This window comes from Gigantopelta aegis, chromosome 14 (genome assembly GCF_016097555.1).
Source record: "Gigantopelta aegis isolate Gae_Host chromosome 14, Gae_host_genome, whole genome shotgun sequence".
Taxonomy (NCBI): Eukaryota; Metazoa; Mollusca; class Gastropoda; order Neomphalida; family Peltospiridae; genus Gigantopelta; species Gigantopelta aegis.
In genome coordinates, this window is record NC_054712.1 from 26,617,643 (window position 1) to 26,636,661 (window position 19,019).

The following is a 19,019-nucleotide window of genomic DNA, read 5'->3' on the forward strand; positions in this document are numbered from 1 at the left end:
AAAAAGGTCATGCTCCAAAAATTGTGATGACCGGAAGGGTCAAGTATGACGTCATTATGACGTCATGAAGTTGATTTTCTTATAAAACAAAGGCAGTGTCTTAAATACAAATTATCTTTGGATGGCAGACACTGGAAAGGGTCATGGGTGTTTCCAGCTGTGTGCACAGTAACCTTATCCTACACTGAGATGGTAAATTGTGCTCCCTGGTATTGTAGCAGGTTGCTAGAAGCTCTTAACAACTTTAGAAAAACAATTTGTCAAACAAAGCAAAGCCTTAAAACCAGTTATAACAGATATATTTGTTATACTAATTATTACATGAAATGTAAGCTATCGTACCAGTTATAACAGATATATTTATTACACTAATTAAACACGAAATGTAAGCTATCAGAGTAAACTGCACCACCTGTAGTGTTGAGCTATTGACTGAATTAATAATCAACCGTTAAGATAAGTTAATACGTTTAATGATTTTTAATACACAGTAATTTAACGAAACAAAATGAATACAGGGCCAGTAACTATATTCAGCATTTTTCTTTAAAAGTTTTCACTCGTTCTAAAGTCTACGTTTTGACATGTTCTAAAACAAAATTATGTTCTTCAACTTAATGATTTAAACAGCAATTTAGAGAGAATAAAATGACAAATATATTTACAATCAACGTGTAATGATTCCTAGCAGAATGCGCATTTTCGTAGGTTTTACAAAAATGCACAAACATCTCATCGTGTGTAAGATGTTTGCATGCAACATGGGTCATATGTTACTAAAACAATGTTTAGAAGTTATATGTGATTAAAACTTACTAAAATAATATGAAATTAGCAAATAATTTCCACAATTCTACTGTCCATGCAAGTAATACTACTAAAGGTACCTGTGTTGAAACCAAAATCTATTGATTGATATACTTTAAATTGCACATATATGCACTGGCGTATCCGGGTAGCCAGGGATTGGGCACAAGAGGACCTCTTTTTTCACAATACCAACTTTTATAATACATGTCACCCCATAAAATGTGTAAAAGCAGTGCCCTCTATCTCCACTCCACCCCCAATAAACAATCCTGGCTACCCTAATATATATATATATATATATATATATATATATGTGGCTAGTGAATTGTTAAAATCTCCTATTCCATGTTCCATATTTTTTTAAATCCTTTTGGTGCTTGTGGATAGTTGTGTATCAAGTTTTAACTGTTATTTTTGTTCCCCTAAGAATTCATTATGACGCAGGTGGGAAGGTGTGTGCGTCCCGTCATCGTGACTATGTGGATCTACAAAACAAAGCTGGCTATGACACAGCACAACTCAAAACGAATCTGGCAAGTGATGTCTTGAAATTTGAGCTGGATTATTATCACATCTTAAGCCAGTGTCTTTCCGCAACATTAATTTTCAATCCAGACCCCGGCAACCTGATCTGGAAGTTGTTTAAACCATAGTTATCATATGTCCTCTCTGTGAGGTATTTCGACACTTGGTCTGTAAAATGTAAAAGGAAAATTGTTACCGGCATAGTGGCTGCTCCAACAAAACAGCGACAAGGTATCATTTATATGCACTTCCCCATTGACAGGAAAGTGCATATTACAATCTTTAATGTACCAGTGAATGCCATTAAGTACAATAAGACCAGGTGTAAAACATATCTAAATACAGTTTAATGCATTCGTCATCAGCACTGATCTGGTGCGATATTAAGTATAATGTTTGTCTAATGCGCTCGCAGAATGATATACATGTAAACACACACATTTTATTTAAACACACTATAGCAGTAACCACTTTGTTATAATGACCAGAGATATCTCATCATTGGAACATCTGAAATGCTACAGTTATTCCAGTTAATGTAGTAATATCTAGATATTTTAGCCCAGAAAATATGAATGTGCATACATTTCAACTACTACAATGAACAATATTTATTATTAGTATGCATATTTATTTTATGCCATTTATATAAAGGGGGTCGCTTCTTCTAACCAATTAGTTATAATATGAACTACCATGAACGGACTCCGATTTAAAGAAAAATACTTGACCTGTATCTACTAATTCATGTTCAACTATATGTCAAATATTATATAATGTCTATAAAATATACAATGACTAGAAAAATTACAATCCTGTGATGATGCCTTTGAAATAATATAAACTAATTTCCCTCTATGCTAAGTAAATTAAAATATTTTATTGCGTATGGTCATAAAACATTTATCATCTTTGGGCCGGCATCCTTTTTACAATAAACAATTCCCAGGCATTTTCATTTTAAATTGCAACTTAAATTCATTTTTTTTATATATAATATTCAAATTGTCTACAAAATACAGACATAGCTAGATCATAATTTTTAACTAAGGTTGTTGCATATGGGAGCCATGTTTAAAAAAAGAAAGAAAGAAAGAAAGGAATTTTATATTTAATGACACACTCAACACAACTACAGGTATGTGGTGTCAGACATGTGGTTAATGACCACAAGTATATTTTAGAGAGGAAACTATGGGCAACTATATTTTTTAATTAGCACCAAGGGATCTTTAATATATGCATCATCCCACAGACAGGATAGTAGGCCTACATATCATGGTCTGTAACACCAGTTGTGAAGCACTGGCTGGAACGAGAAATAGTCCAATGATTACACTAACAGGGATCGATCATAGACTGACCGTACACCAGGCCAGCACTTTACTACTGGGCTACGTCCTGCCCCCGGCAAATTAATTTAATTATATTTTCCCCCCCTCTAATACACATAGTAACTATTCAGACTAAAATAAGGGAAAACAACTTTCCTGTTTAACTAGGTTCTCTGTCTCTGTTCAGTTAATATTTTCTTAACTGCGTGTTTCTTCTGTAGAACTAAATGAACTCTGCAATCACTTCTTATTAAACTATTTACATAACCGGCATTTATTCAGCAACTAGTTAACAACACACACATTTTATCACATTGCAGATGTTTAAGAACTAAACACTTCATTATGACGTCATAGGGACCTGTTCCCGTTACCAGATTTTTGGGAGCATGACCTTTTTTCAATCCTTATATCCATGTGGTAGTTTGGCGAAAAAATGGCACTTTTGTCCGCCGTGTAACTATTCTTCCATTTTTTGTCCTTAAGCCACCTCACTAATACAATTTCAAGCCTTTTGAACGACAATATATATACATGTTTATTCATGTCTATATATAAATGCGCTCAAGTTTATTTTTTGATCATAACGTCAACGTCATGCTTAATATGATGTATTATTACTGGCACACAAAACCAAGGCAGGGAATATAATGTGAAGGGATATACAGTTGATTTCATTACTTATTTAGATTCGATACTTTGTGTATACTTCCTGATCACATACTAAATGAACCCATATTTGATAATTTTGGTATATTTTTTATTCTAAAGCAGATCAAGATGTGAAAATAGATATGTTCCAGTCGGTCATATTTTACACCATATTTCTGCTAACGAGGTGCTTATTTAAAAAACAAAACAAAAACCAACAACAACAACAACAACAAACAAACCACATGAAGGCAGGAAGGAAATGTTTTATTTAACGACGCACTCAACACATTTTATTTACGGTTATATGGCTTTCGGACATATGGTTAAAGACCACACAAATATTGAGAGAGAAACCCGCTATTTTTTTATTAGAAGCAAGGGATCTTTTATATACACCATCCCACAGACAGGATAGTACATATCACGGCCTTTGGTACACCAGTTGTGGAGCACTGGCTGGAACGAGAAATAGCCCAATGGGTCCACCGACGGAAATCGATCCTAGATCGATCGCGCATCAGGCGAGCGCTGTACCACTGAGCTACGTCCCGCCCCTAAAATCACATGAAGTGTGAGGAATACGAGATACTGTATGTAGTAATATTTTATGACCGGCCTCGGTGGCGTCGTGGCAGGCCATCGGTCTACAGGCTGGTAGGTACTGGGTTCGGATCCCAGTCGAGGCATGGAATTTTTAATCCAGATACCGACTCCAAACCCTGAGTGAGTGCTCCGCAAGGCTCAATGGGTAGGTGTAAACCACTTGCACCGACCAGTGATCCATAACTGGTTCAACAAAGGCCATGGTTTGTGCTAATCTGCCTGTGGGAAGCGCAAATAAAAGATTCCTTGCTGCCAATCGGAAGAGTAGCCCATGTAGTGGCGACAGCTGGTTTCCCTCTCAAAATCTGTGTGGTCCTTAACCATATGTCTGACGCCATATAACCGTAAATAAAATGTGTTGAGTGCGTCGTTAAATAAAACACTTCTTTCTTTCTTAATATTTTATAGTCGCACACAAAGTTCGGTTAATCTACACACCTGTATAACACATTTGCCTAAAGTTATAGAGTAAAACAAGAGTCTGTGACATGGAAACTGGGAAATACCTTTAAAATGTAGTCTAGAGCTCGTCTCCATAACCGTTACTTTTCAGGGGTACGTGCGGGTTTTTTTTAAATATGACACAATAAAATTTAAATAATGATTTCAATTATTGAAAACGGTTGTATAGTAAAACAGGCACGGCGGAAGCAAGTAGACATGGGGGTGGGGGGGCTAGACTAAGATAGTGTCCGCAAAGAAAAATTTCTAGGGGGGTTCAGGGGTATGCTCCCCCCCGTAAAATGTGAAAACTAGATGTCCTGAACATTAGCTGCGATCTAACTCACGATCAGTTTTTATTTGTTTTACAACACCTAATTAAGCACATTTTACGGCTATTTAGGTTATTTTGGCACTTTTTAAGGAGTAAGGTACTCCTACTGAAAAAGCAACAAGTAATTGTTTATGTATTTTTCCATATGTAGTAGGACTGAATGAATAATCAAAGTTTAAACTACGTTAAAGTATAAGTGTGGATCTAGGATTTTGAGAAGGGGTATCAATTATGTGTGCTTGCAGATCCACATATCTCAATGGACGAGTTCCAATGGAAAAAAATAATTAAAGGTGCAATAACTTAGGCAGTCAAACTATAGCACAGGTGTTGCAAAACCTACGAAGACAGAATAACAAAAAACTATTGCAATGTTGGTGCAGAGTGAGGGTAAACCGTAACACTGCTCCATCAAGGTGTGGCGGGTAGTAAAGAGCTCGCCTGATGCGCAGTAGCTCTAGGATCGAGTCCCGTATGTGGCCCACTGGGATATTTTCTCGTTCCAGCCAGTACACCACGACTGGTATATCAAAGGCCGTGGTATGTGTTATCCTGTTTTAATGCAAAATATGGATAGTGCTTTTAAAACATTTGCCCAGCTCCAAGTTCAGCCAGCAAGCGTTTCGCTAACGTTCGCAAACTATTTGATTGGTTCCAGAATAGCCATTTGGTTTAACATGAAACGCATAAACCAGTCTAGTAGACCGGTGTCACATATAATATGCAATCCCTCTGAATAATATGCACTCCCCCATTACACGTAGGGTATAATATTTTTTTAAGCACTCACATATTTATATATTTTTAGTGTTTTTGACGTTTGAATAGCCAGTGCACTTTGAAAAAGTTGGTATAAATCTCAGTGGCGAATCTAAACGAGGGTGTTGGGTATATGAATCAGGGGCGGACCCAAAGAGGCTAAAACTCTTCTGGATCCGCCCTTGCAAATTTGCAGAATAAAACTAATAACGCATCATATGTGGTGATCGAATGGATCCCAGAATCTTTTCACCCATCACTGGCTTCTCTTACTTCCGATTAATATGACAAATTATGTGGAGATAACATTGCAAAGCTTGGTCTTAAACAGGTTCATATTGTATAATCACAAAATAATTACATCAGACCCACCCCACCTCAGTTAAGTGCCACCTTGTATGCGTAAAGGTCCGACATGAACAACCATTGTTTGTTTAATGACAATTCAATTCAATTCAATTCAATTCAGTTCAATTTATTGCAAATTACCAAACAAGCTGGCGTCAGCAAACAGATAAAGAAACAAAACAAACAAACATACATCTATAGCATCTATAACAATAACAACAATTAATAATAATAACAATATTAATGTCTATGCCAGACGGAGAAACAAAGTTTGTATTATATTTGTAGAAATAAAGTATATTATAAAAATAAATGGTTAAAGTACTGGAAAATAATTAAATTAAATTACTGCCCCGCTGGAACAAGAACTTTATGTTTAGAAATACAGACGTCAATAAATGTTAAAGGCATATTGTCACGGATTTAAGGACCTTCATTCTCTAAAAATGGATAATAAATAAAAATTACATTAATTGTTGGAAACCAAATCTAGCTATCACCTTAACTGAACCATGATGTAGTGAAATCAATGCCAACTCTCTCGGCAATTTTAGTTTTTGAATTATGGATCATGGCCATAATTCAATTATTTTTACAAAATATTAATAAATGGAGTATGGTGGTTATGAAGATGGTTGAATAAAGTACATTTAGGGACAAATCGAATTATTGTTTGTTCAGGTAATACTTTATTAGGTCATTAAATACGTCAGTGGTCTGTGACAATATGCCTTTAATACACGATATATATAATGTTTTAACCAAAGGAAGTTAGATGGACGATCTGAAAGACAATGGAAGAAAAGCGAATTTTAGACGACTTTCCAAACGATTTTCCGTTAAAAATGGAAAATGATTATACTTAGCAAAACAGGAGAATGAAGATCAAATAAAGGTAACTTAATTTTGGTGTATGTTAGTAACATATGTGGATATCAACGTATATAATATAATAATAATAATCATAATATACACACGGATTATTATACATAACACCTACCCCCAACGTTCATTATTATACACCTAATCTATACACACCCCATTCCTTATTATACGCAAAATCTACTCTCCCCATTTATTACTATACATATACGATGCACTTTCCATTATTTATTATACATAAAATCTGCACTCCCATTCATTTTTATACACATAATATACTCTCTGTTTATTACCATACATATAATCTGCACGCGCCATTCATTACTATATATATATATAATCTGCACTCCCCATTCATTATTATACATATAATATACACTCCCCATTCATTACAATCAATTGACAATCATGCCAAAAGACATTTTGTGTTTTTAAATATAAACTCTGTCAAAAAAGAAACGCATAGGCGAAATAGTCATGGAATTATCTCTTTAATACAAAGAGGCATAACTTCGTAAATGTATGATAGTATCACAGTCAAATGTGACATGAGTATGTGACAATGTTCTTGCTATGGACTGACGGCAGTGGAGGCGTTTTCGTCACCAAACAGCGTCGCACGAGGCCGCTGAAATCAGTACCTTGTGTCGCTACCAGCAGCAGCAATCACTGCGCAACATCTCCTTGGCATAGACTGAATGAGTCTCTGAATCCGGGCACGTGGAATCTTAGTCCATTTTCCCTGTAGTGCATGTGACAGTTGCGAAAGCGTCTTGTTCAATGGTGTTGAGATCTGGCGACCTTGATGGCCATGGCAGCACATAATGTCCTCATTCTGTAGGAAATCCATTGTTACACGTGTCGTATCCGGCCTGGCATTGTCCTGCTGAAAGAGTTCTCTCTGTCGATCCAAAACGTGAAGCATGTGACGGCGAAGAATTTCATCCCGGTAGCGTACAACAAGTTCATTTCTGCCGGTGTATGAGATGGCTCCCTACATCATGACACTCCCTGCACCGAATCTGTCAACTTGGGCGACGCAGTTGTTGGCAAGACGTTCATTGCGGCGTCTGTAAACACGTTGTCGTCCATAACGTCGTTATAGAAGGAAACATGACTCGTCGCTGAACTATACTCGCCGCCAGTTTCCCAAGTTTCACCCCTGTACATTCATGCACCAGCGAACACGTAAATGTCCATGTTGACGTCGCAGGACGGGGCCAACATACGGTCTCCTAGCCCGTAAACCAGCTTCTCGAAGTCAGTTCCGAATGGTTTGTGCAGACACCCTTCTCAAACCAGGTATGCGTCCAGCAGTGTTCGTTACTGTGGCAGTTCGGTGACGCAAGTGCAGAACCCGGATGTAGCGATCTTGTGCTGCAGTTGTTATATGAGGTCTTCCACTTCTGGGCCGGTCTTCAGCTGATTGAAACTGCTGGTATCTGTCCCAGAGATGTGAAATGGTGCTCTGATAGACGTTCATGTGGCGTGCGACTGCTGACTGCATCTTGTAACTCGTCTACGTCGAAATGGAAATGAGACATCATTCCCAGCATTGCAGTTTTAAATACCCATCGCTACCCACAATCTTTTCACCGAGTTTCACGTACATTCGCCAAAATCTTACCATTTCAAACCGATTTCTTGCAATTGTCGCACAACGTCGCACAACGTACGTTAAACTTGTTTTAGGGTCCATTCGGGCATGCTGTCCCATTCCAGGAACACTAACAAACATAGTTATTCAGCAAGATGAACATTGTAAAAAAAAACCCACGATATTTTGTAAAATCAAACACTTTTCTTCTTTCCCTATCACCTATGCATTTCTTTTTTGACAGAGTATATTACGTTTGGATACACTGCAGTTGTCAGTGTATACCAGTGTACGACCGCATATTACATTTGGATACACTGCGGTTGTCAGAGTATGCCAGTGTACGACGGCATATTATGTTTGAATACACTGCGGATGGCAGTGTATTGCAGTGTACCACCGAATATTACATGTGGATACACTGCGGTTGTCAGTGTATGCCAGTGTACGACCGCATATTACGTTTCCATACTCTGCAGTTGTCAGTGTATGCCAGTGTATACTGTATATTACATTTAGATACACTGCGGTTATCAGTGTATACCAGTGTACGACTGCATATTACATCTGAATACACTGCGGTTGTCAGTGTATGCCAGTGTACTACCGCATATTACATTTGGATACACTGCGGTTGTCACTGTATCAGTGTCTACCAGTGTACGACCGCATATTACCTTTAGATACAATGCGGTTATCAGTGTATCCCAGTGTACAACCGCATATTACGTTCGAATACACTGCGATGTTAAGTGTATGCTAGTGGTTGTCAGTGTATATTACGTTTGGATACCAGTGTACGACCGCATATTACATTTGGATAAACTGCGGTTGTCAGTTTATACCAGTGTACGACCGCATATTACGTTTGAATACACTGCGGTTGTCAGTGTATGCCAGTGCACGACCGCATATTATGTTCGAATACACTGCGGTTGTCAGTGTATGCCAGTGCACACTGCATATTACGTTTCGTCAGCGGTTGTCAGTATGCCAGTGCACGACCGCATATTACGTTTGAATACACTGCGGTTGTCAGTGTATGCCAGTGCACGACCGCATATTACGCATATTAGTTCGGATACACTGCGGTTGTCAGTGTATGCCAGTGCACGACAGCATATTACGTTCATATTACGTCATACATGCACTGCGGTTGTCAGTGTATGCCAGTGCACGACCGCATATTACGTTTGGATACACTGCGGTTGTCAGTGTATGCCAGTGCACGACCGCATATTACGTTTGGATACACTGCGGTTGTCAGTGTATGCCAGTGCACGACCGCATATTACGTTTGGATACACTGCGGTTGTCAGTGTATGCCAGTGTCCGACCGCATATTACGTTTGGATACACTGCGGTTGTCAGTGTATGCCAGTGTACACTGCGGTTGTCAGAGTATGCCGCATATTACATTTGGATACACTGCGGTTGTCAGTGTATGCCAGTGTACCAGTGTGCGGTTGTCACTGACCGCATATTACATTTGGACACACTGCGGTTGTCAGTGTATGCCAGTGCACGACAGCATATTACGTTCGGATACACTTTGGTTGTCAGTGTATGCTAGTGCACAACCGCATATTACGTTTCGATACATGCACTGCGGTTGTCAGTGTATGCCAGTGCACGACCGCATATTACGTTTGGATACACTGCGGTTATCAGTTTATCCCAGTGTACAACCGCATATTACGTTCGAATACACTGCGATGTTAAGTGTATGCCAGTGCACGACCGCATATTACGTTTGGATACACTGCGGTTGTCACTGTATGCCATTGTACGACCACATATTACGTTTGGATACACTGTGGTTGTCAGTGTATATCAGTGTACGACCGCATATTACATTTGGATAAACTGCGGTTGTCAGTTTATATCAGTGTACGACCGCATATTACGTTTGAATACACTGCGGTTGTCAGTGTATGCCAGTGCACGACCGCATATTATGTTCGAATACACTGTGGTTGTCAGTGTATGCCAGTGCACGACAGCATATTACGTTCAGATACACTGCGGTTGTCAGTGTATGCCACTGCACAACCGCATATTACGTTTCGATACATGCACTGCGGTTGTCAGTGTATGCCAGTGCACGACCGCATATTACGTTTGGATACCAGTGCACGATCGATACCAGTGCACAATCGCATATTACGCACTGCGGTTGTCAGTGTATGCCAGTGCACAACCGCATATTACGTTTCGATACATGCACTGCGGTTGTCAGTGTATGCCAGTGCACGACCGCATATTACGTTTGGATACACTGCAGTTGTCAGTGTATGCCAGTGTACGACCGCATATTATGTTTGGACACACTGCGGTTGTCACTGTATGCCAGTGTCCGACCGCATATTACATTTGGATACACTGCGGTTGTCAGTGTATACCAGTGTATGACCGCATATTACATTTGGACACACTGCGGTTGTCAGTGTATGCCAGTGCACGACAGCATATTACGTTCGGATACACTTTGGTTGTCAGTGTATGCCAGTGCACAACCGCATATTACGTTTCGATACATGCACTGCGGTTGTCAGTGTATGCCAGTGCACGACCACATATTACGTTTGGATACACTGCGGTTGTCAGTGTATGCCAGTGGACGACCGCATATTACGTTCGGATACACTGCGGTTGTCAGTGTATGCCAGTGTACAACCGCATATTACATTTGGATACACTGCGGTTGTCACTGTATCAGTGTATACCAGTGTACGACCGCATATTATGTTTAGATACACTGCGGTTGTCACTTTATGCCAGTGTACGACCGCATATTACATTCGAATACACTGCGGTGTTAAGTGTATGCCAGTAGGTGGTTATAAATGCCTCTTAACAAGCCAGAAGTAACTACTGAACACTCCCCGAAGTGGTCAGACTAAGCCCACAGCTAAAAGCTGAAGGGGAAACAGGTGTGTGGCACAGATAGCCACAAGAGACAAGCACCTGTCGCGGTTGGAGAGACAAGGACTGGGATGTGGAGGTGGACAGCGAAAGAAGTTGAAAGATAGGAGGAGTTGCTAGATCAGGAAGAAATGAGATGGAATTCAAACGAGAGAAAGGAAAGGGAACACTGGGATAAAAAAAAAAAAATAATAATAATAATAAAAAAAGTATGCCAGTGCATGACCGCATATTACGTTCGGATACACTGCGGTTGTCAGTGTATGCCAGTGTACGACCGCATATTACGTTTGGATACACTGCGGTTGCCAGTGTATGCCAGTGTAAGACCGCATATTACGTTTGGATACACTGCGGTTGTCAGTGTATGCCAGTGTACGACCGCATATTACATTTGGATATACTGCGGTTGTCAGTGTATGACAGTGTACGACTGCATATTACGTTTGGACACACTGCGGTAGTGTGTATAGCAGTGTATGACCGCATATTACATTTCGATACACTGCGGTTGTCAGTGTATACCAGTGTACGACCACATATTACATTTGGATACACTGTGGTTATCAGTGTATACCAGTGTACGACCGCATATTACGTTTGGATAAACTGCGGTTGTCAGTTTATGCCAGTGTACGACCGCATATTACGTTTGGATACACTGCGGTTGTCAGTGAATGCCAGTGCACGACCGCATATTACGTTTCGATACACTGCGGTTGTCAGTGTATGCCAGTGCACGACCGCATATTACGTTTCGATACACTGCGGTTGTCAGTGTATGCCAGTGCACGATCGCATATTACGTTTGTATACACTGCGGTTGTCAGTGTATGCCAGTGCACAATCGCATATTACGTTTGGATACAGTGCGGTTGCCAGTGTATGCCAGTCCACGACCGCATATTACGTTTTGATACATGCATTGCGGTTGTCAGTGTATGCCAGTGGACGACAGCATATTACGTTAGGATACACTGCAGTTGTCAGTGTATGCCAGTGTACGACCGCATATTACGTTTGGACACACTGCGGTTGTCACTGTATGCCAGTGTTCGACCGCATATTACATTTGGATACACTGCGGTTGTCAGTGTGTACCAGTGTATGACCACATATTACGTTTGGACACACTGCGGTTGTGTGTATAGCAGTGTATGATCGCATATTACATTTCGATACACTGCAGTTGTCAATGTATGCCAGTGTATAATGTATATTACATTTAGATACACTGCGGTTATCAGTGTATACCAGTGTACGACTGCATATTACATCTGAATACACTGCGGTTGTCAGTGTATGCCAGTGTACAACCGCATATTATATTTGGATACCCTGCGGTTGTCACTGTATCAGTGTATACCAGTGTACGACCGCATATTATGTTTAGATACACTGCGGTTGTCAGTGTATGCCAGTGTACGGCCGCATATTACGTTCGAATACACTGCGGTGTTAAGTCTCTGCCAGTGTATCCAAACGTAATATGCGGTCGTGCACTGGCATACACTGACAACCGCAGTGTATCCAAACGTAATATGCGGTCGTGCACTGGCATACACTGACAACCGCAGTGTATCCAAACGTAATATGCGGTCGTGCACTGGCATACACTGACAACCGCAGCGTATCCAAATGTAATATGCGGTAGTACACTGGCATACACTGACAACCGCAGTGTATTCAGATGTAATATGCAGTCGTACACTGGTATACACTGATAACCGCAGTGTATCTAAATGTAATATACAGTATACACTGGCATACATTGACAACTGCAGTGTATCGAAACGTAATATGTGGTCATACACTGGTATAGACTGATTACCGCAGTGTATGGAAATGTAATATGCGGTCGTACACTGGTATACACTGACAACCGCAGTGTATCCAAACGTAATATGCGGTCTGACACTGGGATACAGTGACAACTGCAGTGTGTCCAAACGTAATATGCGGTCATACACTGGCATACACTGACAACCATAGTGTATCCTGACGTAATATGCAGTCGTCCACTGGCATACACTGGCAACCGCAGTGCATGTATCGAAACGTAATATGCGGTCGTGGACTGGCATACACTCAGTGGCAAATCTAGATGGGTATGTGAATCAGGGGCGGACCCATGGAGCCCAAAACGTTCCTGGATCCGCCCTTGTAAATTTGCAGAATAAAAATAATAACTCATTATGTGTGGTGATCAGATGGATCCCAGAATGTCTTCACCCATCCCTTGCTTCGCTTACTTCCGATTAATATGACATGAATTATGTGGAGATAACATTGCAAAGCTTGGTCTTAAACGGGTTCATATTTTATAACCAAGACACATTACTTCAGACCCACCATACCCCAGTTAAGTGCCACATTGTATGCCCATTATCATTCCTGCATTCTTTGTTAATATCAGGGATCCGATATTGACAGCCATTGTTTGTTTTAAAACATTTATAACTTTTTAAGTAAAGGAAGTTGTAGACGATCTGAAATACAAGGGAAGAAAAGCGAATTTTAGACGACCTTGCAAACGATTTTCCGTTCAAAATGGAAATTTATTATACTTAACAAAACAGATATGAATATCGGCGTATAAAACAATAATATACACATGCCATAGATCTATACTATAGTTGTAAATAACGATACTAATCATGTATACAATTTACATTTATAACGTATACATTCATGATTATCTCGATGCACAAGGGATAAAGCGGTCGGTCTAGGATCGAACCTCGTCGGTGGGCCCAATTGGCTATTTTTCGTTCTAGCCAGTGCACCATAAAAAAATCTACTAATGGAAAAATATAGCAGGTTTGCTAAATCTAAGACTGTCAAAATTATCAAATGTTCGACATCCTATATTCAATAATTAATACATCAGTGTGCTCTAGTGGTGTCGTTATTTTTAATTTTTAAATTGCACAAGCCTAGGAACAGTGAGTTGATGCTACACGATTCATTAAGTTCAGTGCGTGATAATAAATAGATCATTATTATACACATAACCTGGAATTCACATTAATTATTACACATCTATTAGTATTAAGTCTATACTCCATGTTCATTATTAGACATATCATCTACACTACCCATTCATTATTATACACATAATCTAAACCCCATATTCATTATTATACATGTAGCCTACCCTAAACATCCATTATTATACATATAATCTCCACTCATCATTCATTATTATACACATAGCCTATACTACCCATTCATTATTATACATACAATCTCCACTCTCCATTCATTATTATACATATAATCTTCACTCTCCATTCATTATTATACACATAACCTACACTATTCATTCATTACTATACACATCATCTGCACTACGCATTCATTATTATACACATAACCTACACTACTCATTCATTATTATACACATAACTTGCACTACTCATTCATTGCTGTACACATCATCTGCACTACGCATTCATTATTATACACACAACCTACACTACTCATTCATTGCTGTACACATCATCTGCACTACGCATTCATTATTATACACATAACCTACACTATTCATTCATTACTATACACATCATCTGCACTACGCATTCATTATTATACACATAACCTACACTACCCATTCATTACTACACATATCATCTGCACTACTCATTCATTATTATACACATAACCTGCACTACTCATTCATTGCTTTACACATCATCTGCACTACGCATTCATTATTATACACATAACCTACACTACTCATTCATTACTATACACATCATCTGCACTACCCATTCATTAATATAGTGCACTCCATTGTTATAACATAATCTACACTCTACATTCATTAGAATGCATATATCCCACGTCTTTTACTATTATAGATATTAATACATATAATATATACTCCACATTCATTATTTTACATGTAATCTGCACTCCCCATTCATTATTATACACATAACCTACATTACTCAACTATTGCTATACACATCATCTGCACTATCCATTAATTATTATACACATAACCTAAGATAACGTTATTATTATTTTTATAATAATTTTATTTATTTAAAAAAAATTTTGGTTCAAGGCCAAATTCTTTCCGCTTAATTCTCCTGGGGCTAAAAATATATAATTAAATATTTAGATTAAATTTTCTTTATTTGGACCGCCCATCGAAAATGTTTTGTAATATTAGGAATTAGTGTCATATTCATAATTTTTAGACAAGTCTTCTGAATTAAGCCATTCCATTGTAGTATAAAGTCAAAATTGTCCTGTTAATTAAATACCTTCTGTTCGATGCTCAACCACTGGCTTTGTCAGAGACTGGACGTGGGATGGACGTGCCTGAATCTCTTTTGAATATAGGCACGTTAATAAAGTAACAGTAACAGCAATGTATTCAGTATTTAAATATAGTTGTGGAGAGTGCATATTATATGTATAATAATAAGTAGGGGAGTGCAAATAATTCAAGGGGAGTGCGTATTATACGTATAATAATAACTGGGGGAGTGCAAATTATACGTATAATAATGACTGGGGAGTGCATATTCTTGGGGAGTGCAAATTAAATGCTACACCGGCTTCAGAATGAGCTAGGTACCACCCGGAGAGGACATTATGTAGACCTGCTTTTTTTTGTATTCCTCATCATTTATGTTAATAAAAACGTTTTGGTAAACGGGCTTCTGATGGTGGGTGTGGCAAATATGGGGGTCAAAGTAGGGCCCCCTTCCCAAAAACAAGGTCAACTACTAATAGCACTATCGGGAGAGCAGATAACTGGAAGAACCTTTCAAATGATGATAGAAACATCAAACTTGGCACAGATGATCTCCCTGGGGCGTTCGTCAAATCCAATGAATGAACCACTTGAATGTTCAATACGGCGGCCATATTTCAAGATCAATGTTCATTATCGAGATGTATTTTAATAGTTTTTCATTTTATATTACTTTTAGATGTTTAGGAACATGCTGAACCTAACGTCTGATATGTACAAAAGGCTCTGACGTTGGAAGTGGCAAATACTGGGGGTCAATATATGGCAATCTCAATAAAATATGGTCATCTACTGTTTGTTTGTTTGGGGTTCTTTTGGGGGTTTTTATTATTGAAAGTTTTTAATACTTTTTTTTTTTTTTTTTTTTTTTTTTTTTATTGTCCCAGATCACAAACATAGCAGTGTCAGGGATGGGAGCCCCAAATCACTGCTGTACATATAATAAATATACAAAACATACAATCCATACACAAATAAATACGTACACACGTACCCGGATGTCCTCCGATACACACACATATGTACATACATAGATTCACACATACATATATGCAAAAAGGCATCAATGTAAGTGGGTACAAGAGTAGTAAATATGCATGCATGTAATTGGATTAATCTGGGACGAACTCGAACAATACACGAGAAAAAACACTATTCGCATGTTTGGTGTGGAGGATAAAAACAAAAATGAATCTGTTGAACAGACAATGGAAACGACGGTAGGCGTGATGCAAAAAATCGGTGTAAATATTACAAAATCAGATATCGACATAGCACATCGACTTGGAAAGTTCACAGAAACAGGATCTCGACCGATAATCGTCAAGTTCGTGTCCAGAATACACAAACAACAAGCGCTATACAACAGAAGAAAGTTGAAGGGCACAGGAATCGGCCTCGCCGAAGATTTGACTGCCAAAAATCGCGCTTATCTAAAACAGTTACAAGAAGATGAGACTGTAGATGCCATTTGGACTCGAGACACAAACTTCTTTGTCAAATTAAAAACTGACGGACGTGTGATCAAAGTAGATCCTGCACAATTCCTTCATAAAGCCATATATGACTCGGATACAGAAAACGAAGATCCGTAAAGAATAGAAGTATATAAAATCTAGAGAAAATAGCTGCTGACACGTTTAAATTAAATGGACTTAAAATAAAGACTATATGTGTATATTTATGCATGTATGTATGTATATATCCATGTATGCTAGTATGTATGTGTGTATGTACGTGTCATTGGTTGCGGTAAAACGGTGATCTCTGTTTTTGTCCCGCATAAAGCTGGGTTTATACTTTTTACGCCTAATGAAACAATGTTTTCGCTTACCAGACGCCACGCCAATTTGAAATACTGCATTGTCTAATAGTTTGACGTAAAAGAGCTTTGCATTTTAAGAACAAGTTCGAGATTGTTTTCATCGCCAACGGTTTTGATTGGTCTCCAACAACTATATCCAAATAGTCACTGTCTGTCAAAGACTCACCGGTTTTTTCATGGCTGTCAGCGTCCCCGGCGGTCAGAACAGAAGTTTCTCCATTTTCGTCTGCTACTTAGTAAGATTTTAGCAAGTCGTGTAACTCAGAAAGGACCATGTCGTCTTCATCGTTGCCGACGGTTTCACTTGTAGGCAGGATGTCAACGTGACTGTAGCAGTGACTGATAGTTGATGGTTTCACCTCACCCCACGCTTGTTTCATAAATCTCAACGCCTGTCGTATACTGACAACTTGAGGTTCGTTCTTTTCGACACACTTCAGGTAGAGCCGGACCAAATACTTCCTGTAATATGCCTTGAATGTCCTTATGATTCCTCCATCCATTGGTTGAATATGTGCTGTAGTGTTTGGTGGCAAGAAATGGACTTTTATGTTGGTTAACCGCACGTGCTTACAACCATGGCTAGCGGCATTGTCGACAAGCAGAATAACATGGCGACCTCGTGACGTCATCTGCCTATCAAAAGCTCTCAAACAATCACAGAACAGTTCGGATTGTCATCCACGCCTTCTTGTTGTGTCTGTACCGAACATACACCTCTGGGTTGAAATTGATTATCCTCAATTGAGTGGACATTGTGAAGATAAGAAGCATTAAATTAAATGGAACATCGATCAAAGGAAATTTCTTACAAAATGTGCATTTCTCGACAAGTATTTAAAAAAAACCCCGTGATATCCCTTAACTCTGACCATTTGTCTTTTGTCGACCAATTGTAACAGGAACTCAAAGTTAATTACCCTTAATTGACTGTTCTAAAGATTATAAAACACAACAGGATCATAGAGCGGTATATCTAACGCTGGGCACCGAACCGATAAGTGTGTAAAACAAATAGAGGTGTGAAACCCCTTGCAGTCATTAGAGCTCGCGTGAATTGCCTAACTGGTCTTAACTGGTCGCGTTTACTGAAGGCAGGGGATTTGTTGTTTTAGCAGTAACCGGTTAAATCAAGCGAATTTTCTTTATTCTTGACACTTTGTTTTGAATTATGACCGTCCGGATCCAGAAGCTGAATATCCGGACTAATGGTTATATTTGCAAAGTAGCCGTTTCGTTTTGTCGCTCATCTGTCCGGAAAGTGGGGTTTCCGGATAATCGGAGTCCGGATTAACGAGGTTCGACTGTACATGCATAGCAGATTTGCTTCAGTGGTAGGCGTCTTAAACTCTGTAATCAAGTAGGGACAACTGGTAACATTTAAATCTCTTCTTGGAATCATCTCTGGATAGATTCTGTACTTTGATGTGTTCAAGTGTTTTTGTGAAAAGCAGTAATGCTTTCATTCAAAACAAAGAAAACATCTGCCCCTGGAATAATAGTACTTACTGAATTTACTCTATTTGCCCCCTGGATATTGGATTTTCTCTAAGCATTCCTAGTGAGATGACTATGAATGAACATGGCATTGTGAAGGTGATTACATGAAAGTGGTATTGAAAGATATGAAAATTAACCTGTTCCAAACATTCCTCAACGCTATGCATTCTAGCAGGAAGTTGTATTTGACCAAGTGTGAAAACATGAGTTCA